The following is a 10,317-nucleotide window of genomic DNA, read 5'->3' as shown; positions in this document are numbered from 1 at the left end:
CCCCCCCCCCCCCCCCCCCCCGTGGCCCAGGATCATATGGTATTTCTATAGATTCGGGGTGGAGGACCATATTGTTTTCCACAGAGACTGAACCAGTTTACATTCCCCCCAGCAGTGCTCAAGGGGCACCTTTTCTCTACATTATCACCTACTTGTTATTTCTTGTTTTTTTTTTGTTTTTTGGGTAATGCTCCTCCTCCTCACAGGTGGTAGCTCATTGTGGCTTTGATTTGCGTTTCTCTTTTGTCTAGTGACTGAGACATAGTCCCATGTGCTTGTTGGCCTTTTGTAGATCTTTGGAGGAATGTCTATTCAGTTCCTTTGTTCATTTGTTAAAAATGTTTATTTGTTGGGGCATCTGGGTGGCTCAGTGGGTTAAGCATCCAACTCTTGATTTCGGCTCAGGTCATAATCTCACCGTTTGTGAGTTTGAGCCCCACATCAGGCTCTGCACTGACAGCATGGAGCCTATTTGGGATTCTCTCTCTCACCCTCTCTCTGCCCCTCATTTTTAAAGTTTTTAAAATTTACATCCAAGTTAGTTAGCATATAGTGCAACAATGGTTTCAAAATAGATTCATTAATGCCCTTCATCCATTTAGCCCATCCCCCTCCCACAGCCCCTCCAGCAACCCTGTTTGTTCTCCATATTTAAGAATCTCTTAGGTTTTGTTCCTCTCTCTGTTTTTATATTATTTTTTCTTCCCTTCCCTTATGTTCATCTGTTCTGTATCTTAAAGTTCTCATATGAGTGAAGAAGTCATATGATATTTGTCTTTCTTTAACTAATTTCACTAAGCATAATGCCCTCCGGTTCCATCCACGTAGTTCAAATGACAAGAGTTCGTCCTTTTTGATTACTGAGTAATACTCCATTGTGTATATAAACTGCATCTTTATCCATTCATCCATCAATGGACATTAGGGCTCTTTCCATACTTTGGCTATTGTTGATAGCACTGCCATTAACATTGGGGTGCATGTGCCCCTTCGAAACCACACACCTGTACCCCTTGGATAAATCCCCAGTAGTGCCATTGTGGGGTCGTAGGGCAGTTCTATTTTCCATTTTGAGGAACCTCCAATTTTCTGTTTTCCAGAGTGGCTATGCCAGTTTGCGTTCCCACCAGCCGTGCAGAGGAGATCCTGTTTCTCCGCATGCTCGCCAGCATCTGTTGTTGCCTGAGGTATTAATGTTGGCCATTCTGACCGGTGTGTGGTGGTATCTCAGGGTGGTTTTGATTTGTATCTCCCTGATGATGAGTGATGTTGAGCATCATTTTCATGTGTCAGTTGGCCATCTGGATGCCTTCTTTGGAGAAGTGTCTGTTCATGTCTTTTGCCCAGTTCAGCACTGGAGTATTTGTTTCTTGGGTGTTGAGTTTGTTAAGTTCTTTATAGAGTTTGGAAACTAACCCTTTATCTGATATGTCATTGGCAAACATCTTCTCTCATTCTGTCAGTTGCCTTTTAGTTTTGCTGATTGTTTCCTTCGCTGTGCAGAAGCGTTTTATTTTGAGGAGGTCCCAGTGGTTCCTTTTTGCTTTGGTTTCACTTGCCTCTGGAGACGTGTTGAGTAAGAAGTTGCTGCGGCCAAGGTCAGAGAGGTTCTTGCCTGCTTTCTTCTTGAAGATTTTGATGGCTTCCTGTTTTGATGTCTTTCATCCACTTGTTTTTGTGTGTGGTGTGAGAAGGTGCTCAGACGCCACATTTCTAACTGCCTAATGGAGGCATTGGTGTGGGCCCTTCAGACTGGCAGCCCGCAGTCTGGTCCGTAACAAAAAATGATACAATACTTAGGGCTTTGCCTTAAACTCAGTCTTCAAAGTTGTGAATATTCCTGTCTCTTGCTGTCTTTCACTCCACCCTCTCTTATTCTTTGGACCACCTAGAGCGCTGCCCCAGCTCTGTCTCTGTGCCTCCACCCCTTCTGAGTCATTGCCTGACCCCTAACTCCCCTCCCTCTGCTGGTCTCCCCTCACGTTGCTCAGTCCTTCTCTCCAATTTCAGACTTATTTTTTGAAAAAAATCAATCCTGCCATTTAAGAAAAACATATTTTCTTCTCAGACCCAGAAGACACACAAGCATGCACACACCCAGACACATTCACTCCACATGTCACACACTTGGGCATCGTCGAGTCGGAATTGAGTCTAATCTTTTTTTTTTTTTTTTCATTTCAAATACTGATCCTGGCTGGCCTCACTAATTTTATGATCCACCACTGGGCCTCAAACCACAATTTTACAAAAAGCCATATTAAGGTACCCAGTGATATCACAGGGAGGTTTGTAACTGCAAAATGACTGTGAATATGTCCATTGGTAGTGCATGGCCCCAAAGTGGAGGCCCAGGGGCATCGTAAACTGAGCTCACTGGTACAACATGAAGACCCTCACAGTGGGTCCTCCGTGTGTTGATAGGGAAAGACCACCAAGGTCAAGCATGAAGTGAAGAAAACCGAGATGGAGGCCAGCAAGTATAATATGTTCCTAGAATCCCGCTGTATTAAGGAGATATGTGTGGGATCCCACAAGAATGTTCTGGAATCCTACCAGAATGTTCTGGAATCATGCACAAGGGAGAGCTGGGGTTTTACCTCTCCTGTATTGTCTGCATGTTTTAACTATCCACGTATTAATTTTATTTTTTTGTGTGTGTGTAAGTTTTTTATTTATTTTGAGAGAGGGAGAGAGAGAGCATGAGTTGGGGGGGGCAGAGAGAATCTCAAGCAGGCTCCTTGCTGTCAGCACAGAGCCCGACGTGGGGCTTGATCTCATGAGCTGTGAGATCATGACCTGAGCTGAAATCAAGAGTCAGACGCTTAACTGATTGAACCCCCAGGCGCCCCTACCGTGCATTAATTCTGTGATGCAAAAAGAAAGGGAAGTCAACGTGAATGGTCTTTTGGCCCAGCAGTGCTCTTGGGGGTCTCACCTCTTCACCCCTGCAGCCCCAGGGCCCTGCCAGCGCTCGGCAGGACAGGCCGCCCCTCCACCGAAAAAGCGGATGGACACAGGAAGGCCCAGCCGTGCTGTGGTGACCGGTCACAGGGCAGGGAGGGACTCCCTCTGGCGGCGGTGTGTCCTTGGCCCGCGGGCCTCCTCCACGTTCACAGCCAGCCGTCTTCCCAGCTCTGTCTGTTTCCATGGCCACATATCCCTTTCTCACTCTGACCCCCCCACCTCATTCCGGTAAAACTCTGATGACACCGGCCTGCCCAATAAGCCGGGGTCACCTCTCATCTCAAAACCCTTAATCATGGCTGCCACATCGCTTTTGCCCCATGAGGTAACAAAGGAGCCTGAGGACGCGGACGCCTTGAGGCCCCCATTTGGCCAACCGCAGAGAGGAAGGCAGAGAGGCCGGGGACGGGCTGTCTCTGCGGGAGCAGGGTCCGAGCGCCCCAGAGGCCGGGGGGCCCACAGCAAGGACGCGGCAGGCTCCTGAGCAGAGGCAGAAAGTGGTGCCGAGCTGGAAAGGGCTGGGGCTCCTCCGACTGGTGCGCCAGGTCCTGGCCCCACGCATTCGCCAGCTTCCTTTTCAGAGTCGAAGTGTTCTTCCAACACCTCAGGAGGTAAAGAGGACTGGGAGGCCACACGGGGGACGCGGAATCCCCACAGTCACGTCCTGAGGCTGTGCCGGCCGGCTGGGCGCCCACCCTCCTCTGAGCCTTCAAGAGGAGTCTGCCACTGTCCTTCTGCGCCCGGGGAGGCTGCGGCCAAGTCCCGGCGGGCTCGATGCCCATGCACGCCCACCCGCCGTGCTCGAGGGATGCCCCCGAAAAGGGGACAGACAGCTTGCCCGCGCCTCATGCCAGGACTGAGGCTCAAGGCAGAGCCACTCCAAGACTCTGTGCTGTGGCTTGGTTACAGTCTGAACAAGCCATGACTTGCCAGGGACCCCAGCTGGTGCCCACTTCTCAGGGAGGCCTTGGGTGGGATCCGGCCAGGTCCCCCGGTCTGAGACAGGAGCATCACCCCGTGTGGGGCACGGCCATGCCACCCAACGAGTTCCCGGACCACAGCCCTTCCAGGCAGATACTGTTACCCTTCCCCGTTTCAGAGGTGAGGAGCTTGAGGCAGGTGTTACCCCAGTTCTCGAGAGCGCACCCCAGGAGAACCATGCAGCAGGCAGGGGGGCAGCGTGTCAGGTGGAGGAGGAAGCGTGGGCCAAGGTCTTGGGCGAGGGAAGGAAGCCTGTTCAAGGACCAGGTCAGTGGGGGGACAGGTCGTGGGGGGCGGTGTTCTGGGACGAGGGCCATTCCCGTCACAGTCTGTGCTGAGGTCTGAAGGACAGGCACTCGGGACAGAGCCCCCACAGGGCAAGACGGCCTCTTCTGCCCAGGCCAAGGAGTAGGGCTTTGAATGCTTACTCTCAAGGTTGATGGGGTCCTTGATGGCTCAATCGGTTAAGCGTCTGACTTCAGCTCAGGTCATGATTTCATGTTCTGGGTTCGAGCCCCGTGTCAGGCTCTGTGCTGACAGCTCGGAGCCTGGAGCCTGCCTCAGACTCTGTGTCTCCCTCTCTCTGACCCTGCCCTGCTCACGCTGTTTCTGTCTCTCTCAAAAGTAAATAAAAACATTAAAAAAAATTGAAGTTGAACACATCCACAACGTAACAGTGTCGATCAGAGGTATTTCAGGAGCATCTGCTGACATGGCCCCCTAGGGGAGTGCGCTGAAAGGGGCAAGGGGACCCTGTTAGTCTAAGCGACGATCCCAGAGCAAACATCCCATCACAGTGGTCAGGCCTTCAGGAGTGTGAATGGGCTTCCTGCCTCTGTCCCCCATCCCCTCTGTCACCCCGGGGAGGAGGATAGAACCCTGCACACCTCCTGCAGCAGTCCGAACCCCCGCTCACCATGCAACCTCGTCACGCTGCCTGGCTGCCCATCCCTGGAAAACTTGGCTCACCCACCGGGCTGGCTCAGCAAAGCTCCAGCCGGAAACTTCCGGGCTTGAAGCTGGGTAGCTGGGATTGGGCTGGATTCAGGGTCAGATGATGGAGCGAGGGTGCAGAGGAGCATCCCAACACCCTCCCCTCTGTCCCCTGGGTGGGGACTCTGCTCTGGAGCGGGGGAAGGGACCGATCACTGGATAAAATGAGAATGTTGCTCTTTCTTAAAGGTGGCTGACTGGATGGCCATCCGGACCCCGTTCCAAGCAAGGACGAGGTGTGGTTACTGCAGCACCGCTTGAATACGTTGGGTTTCATGGCACTGCTTTCCTGTTACTAAAGTGCAGCTGGCTCGGGCGCTGGTGACTACCTGGGAGGTCGTGTGGGAGGCAGGCTCGGGGGCCCTGCCTCCCTTGTTCTCAGCGGAAGAGGGGGCCACGTGTGCCCTGTCCTAAAACCACGATTTTTTTTTCATGTTTGTTTATTTGAGAAAGAGCGTGTGGGTTCATGTCCGGGAGGGGCAGAGAGAGAGAGAGAGGGAGGGAGGGAGGGAGGGAGGGGGAGAGAGAGAGAGAGAGAGAGAGAGAGAGGGAGGGAGGGAGGGAGGGAGGGAGGGAGAGAGAGAATCTCAAGCAGGCTCTGAGCCATCGGTGCAGAGCCTGATTCAGGGCTCGATCCCATGGACTGTGAGATCATGACCTGAGCCAAAATCAAGAGTCAGACGCTTAACCCACTGAGCCACCCAGGTGCCCCCAACCACGATTTTTATATGATTTTTAAAATGGGGTTGTTGTAAATAGTGAGGATGGTAATATCCTTGCATGGTACAAAGAAATCAGTTTTAGGGGCACCTGGCTGGCTCAGTCAGGAGCGCATGAGGCTCTTGATCTTGGAGTCGTGAGTTCGGGCTTCACACTGTGGGTACCGTTTACTTAAAAATAAATAGGGGCACCTGGGTAGCTAAGTTAGTTAAGCATCCAGCTTCGGCTCAGATCATGATCTTGCAGTTTGTGGGTTCTGGCCCTGTGTCAGGCTCTGTGCTGACCTGAGGCCTGCTTTGGATTCTGTGTCTTCCTCTTTGCTCCTCCCTCCCCTCTCAAAATTAAACCTTAAAAAAAAAAGTTTTTTTAATTAAATAAATAGGGGTGCCTGAGTGGCTCAGTCGGTTAAGCGTCTGACTCTTGATTTCAGCTCAGGTCACATTCTCACAGTTTGTGAGTTCGAGCCCCATGTCAGGCTCTGCACTTACAGCATGGAGCCTGCCTGGGATTCTCTCTCTCTCTCTCTCTCTCTCTCTCTCTCTCTCTCTCTCTCTCTCCCTCTCTCTCTCCCTCTCTCTCTCCCTCTCTCCTTCTACCCTGCTCTCTTTCTCAAAAATAAACAAACATTAAACAAGCAAATGTACAGCTTAAATAAATTCTTTTTTTTTTAATCTTTTTAATGTTTTTTATTTATTTTTGAGAGACCGGCAGTGCGAGCAGAGGAAGGTCAGAGAGAGAGGGAGACACAGAATCTGAAGGCAGGCTCCAGGCTCTGAGCTAGCTGTCAGCACAGAGCCTGATGCGGGGCTCGAACCCACACACCGTGAGATCATGACCTGAGCCGAAGTTGGACGCCTAACCGACTGAGCCACCCAGGTGCCCCCTTTTTTTTTTAATTAAAAAAAAATTTTTTTTAATAAATTCTTAAAGGCAGTCTTAGCAAGCTATCCCAGGGGACATTGCCCGCTCCCCCCCACCCCCCCGTAGCCACCGTCACTGCGTGTTGTGTGGCCCAGCTGGGCTTTGGTAGGTGCCAGCAATTACAAATGTGTCTTGTCTCCGGCTGTGTGCATCGGCGTGCGGACACGTCCGGGAGGCTGTTGCACGCCAGCATCTGGGGGCGCTCCCACGCTCAGTAAATATGGCACAGGACACCTAGGACACCCGTACTGCTCCCCCCAGGTAGACCCTGGCTGTCTTCACTCTAGTGCTGTCACAGTGCGGTAGGTTGTCTCCAGAGGTGGCTGCAGAAAGTCATGGCCCACTTTTGTGCACGAGGCTTTTCCTCTCCTCACCCCACGGCCGGCATGTACTCGCGTGGACCAGCAGGTTGTGGCAGCGGTGAGGCTGTGCAGTTCGAGAGGGGTCTGCCCCTGGCCGCTCGGAGCCCTGCGCTGGGCTGCTGGAAGAGGCCCCGCCGGGCCTCGGTCACCCAGCCACGGCTCAAGACACAGAGCGAAGGTGTCTGGGACACGCTCGCGCCAGCCACACCCCAGACGGCAGCCACCGTGGGCCGGAAGGAGCCCTAGGCTGGGCCCAGCTGACCCGCAGACTCAGCGAGTGATGGCTCTGGGCGGTCTAGACGGGGCCTCGGGCTGGTCTGACCCTCACACACAGCACCCGGGGTGCGGCGGCAAGACACGTTTCCCAGAGCGGGGCTGCTCGCTCAACAGGCAGGCGCAACTTTGATTTCCATTAACTTCTAGATTCTTCCCCATCATTTTTGTTAGGAGAACAGCATCTTGGGTTGATTTGCCTTTTCCTCACACTGAGTGAGGCCGAGCGCTCTCCTGTTGGACTGCTTCCTATTTTAAAGCAATTCTAAGGGCGCCTGGGCGGCTCAGTAGGTTGAGCAGCTGACTTTGGATCAGGTCATGATCTCACGGTTCGTGGGTTTGAGTCCCCCCCATTTGCTGATGGTGAGGAGCCTGCTTGAGATTCTCTCTCTCCCCCTTTCTCTGTCCCTCCCCCGCTTGTGTTCTCTCTCTCTCTCTCTCCCTCTCAAATAAATAAACATTAAAAATACATATTAAAATATTTTCCTTAGTTTTTCACTGGTCATTTATCTTCCTGAATGGTATTTTGGCCATGTAACATTTTGTTCAGCGTGGAAAAATTTATCAGTATTTTTCTCTAATGCCTTCTACACAGTTCATCTGCATGTTCTAGTACTTTCTGATTTGATTTCCATTATGTAAGCCATTGATGTACTCAGTGTTTGTAGAATGAGGTAAAAATTCCAACCTGATCTTTTTTCAGATGGCTAAACCGTTGTTCTAGCACTATTCAAAGCCCACTGGTTTGATGGGCAACCGCTTCTGTGTAGTAACTATCCATGTGTCCTTGGCTGAAACGTGCCCATCCTTACCGGCAGTACAGAGCTCTGCGACAAGGCGCTGGACCCGGTTCCCACTCCCTCCCTCACTTGCGGGCGCGGAATGGATAAAAAGCCACTCACATTCTGCCATGTGATGAAGCTGGCAACCCATCTACCAATATTTGTGGGGCATATGCTTTGTGCCTGGACTGGGTATGAGATCGCAATGAGAAAAATACTGCTCTCACCTTTAGGAGCCTTGTCCCAGTAATAGTTTGAGAGACTATATGGTAAAGCAAGGAAGACTGCCTGGAGGTGGGGTCGTGCAGAAGAGAAGCTGGAGTCGGCCAAGCCAGGAGGTGAGGGGGCAGTGCCGGGGGGTGGCAGGCCCCACTCTGGATGGATCAGGGTTCCTCATGGGGAATACCTGGGGATCAGCCTTGTGCACATGAGGAGTTGGGCTGTCTGGCCCCAGTGCTCACGATGGCATCCATCCTGGTCACCCCCAGGCTTGCGTCCCAGCCACCCCCCTGCTGCTGGCCCCCAGCGTCCCTCTCCTGGAGGCTGGAGTCTGACTGGGGCTCCGCCCCCCCCCCCAGCAGACCCCACACTGACAGCTTTTCTAGCGGCTCCAGCCACCCCCCCAAGGACGGCTCTAGAGCCCTAAAGGCGCCTGCCGGACAAAACCCAAGGCTGCTCTTTTCCACGACACCTGTGGCCGGGGCCTGTCTCCCGGCTCTGGGGGGAGGGGAGGTGCTGAGGGGGGAGCAAACCCAGGTGGTTTCACAGGGACCAAGTCCCTCTTCCTTTCGGGTTTGTAAATGTGGTGACTTCAAACAACACACTTTAGTCACGCACTTCACGTAAAACCCCGATCATCCACGGCTTTAGGACAAAAGGTACAGGACGTGCATCGAATTGTCGGGCTTTAGTGTCCGTGTTCTGTAGTTTCTACCTCTGCCGAAGGAACAAAACTGCGTGGACAGCTTGTTTCCCCACCAAAGCAGATGGCAGTTGGAGCACTTAGATCAGAGGATATTCAAACCAGAAGAAATGTCACTTGTTTTTTCCTCTGAGCCTTTTGAGAAACTAGAGCGAGATTTTAAATGATTCAGGGCTCCAGCTGAGCGCTGGGGCTGTTCTGAGTCACTGCGAGGGTGTGGACGCGGGCGTGCTGTGTTTGGCGCCGGGGCCTCCGGCTTCGGGGATTCTTGCACACCCCGTGTGCCCTTGCCACTATTATGGCAGAGGCGTGCTGGGGGCCCTTCCTGCTTCCAGTACACGTCCTCACCCCTGACCACCGAGCGTCCTCGCTCCGCCTGTAAAATGCCATCCCTGAGTTCTGTCCCCCAGCGCAGCCCTCCCCGGCCAAAGCCCGTCCTGCACGCACTACCTCGTGTCTGGCTGTGTTTCTCTGAAATGCGGTTGGCTGGCAGGCTGCCCTTGTTTACTGGGGATTTAATCCAGCTGCTTTCATTTTAGTGGGGCTGGAGGCAGGAAGTGGAGCCGACACATTCTAATTTTCCTTGCACGGACTCTCCTGCAGGGATAGAGGGAAAAGCCCAGCACCCGCGCTGGGCAGGTAGGAAGCTGGGGGTCGCTCACAATCCTCACTTAAAAAGGAAGACAGAGGCCAGTGGGTGTGTCCAACAGCTCAGCCTTGAGGCTCCCAGAAGGAGCAGATATGTTCCGGAAGAGTTCTTGGGGACAAAAGGTCGTATCCAATTCCAGTGTCCTGGGAACAAGAGCGGGGGCAAACAGCACACCCCCCAGAGGGGGGCAAAGGCCCTCTCCTGGGAGGTGCCTCCGACAGGACAGCCGGCTCTTTGCTCCGGGAGAGAAGGCCCTCATCGCCACCCTGCCCCGCCCCCATGGCCTCCTGGCGCCCACGCCCAGGGCGTTCACCCAGCCTCCGGGCCCTGACACGAGGCGGCCTCGGGAGGGGATGCTGGCCCTCGGGACATCCCTCACCCCTCAAGGCAGTGACATTCTAGCACCCCATGAACACATCTGTCCCCACTGAGCCTGAGCTCCTGCAGGTGGATATTCTCAGGGTCACTTCTGCTGCGGGGTATCAGGTGTGGAAGTGACTGAGGCCCCTCACCAGTCCAGCCACCTGCTCTCCATTTCTCCGCAGACAGTGGGCCACTGTCACACGAAGGGTGGAAATTCGGGAGTGATGCTGGGGCCCAGCGAGGTGGAGACACCCATGTTTCCTGGGACTTTTCACAGTTGAGGATGTAAGAACTTCCTGCGCACCCACCACCCAGTGACACTGAGGGATCTCCCTTCCCCCGTGGCCACTTCCTCCCTCCCCCCACATACCCTGCATCCTGGCC

This window comes from Suricata suricatta, chromosome 16 (assembly GCF_006229205.1).
Source record: "Suricata suricatta isolate VVHF042 chromosome 16, meerkat_22Aug2017_6uvM2_HiC, whole genome shotgun sequence".
NCBI lineage: Eukaryota > Metazoa > Chordata > Mammalia > Carnivora > Herpestidae > Suricata > Suricata suricatta.
This window is presented reverse-complemented; position numbering follows the sequence as displayed.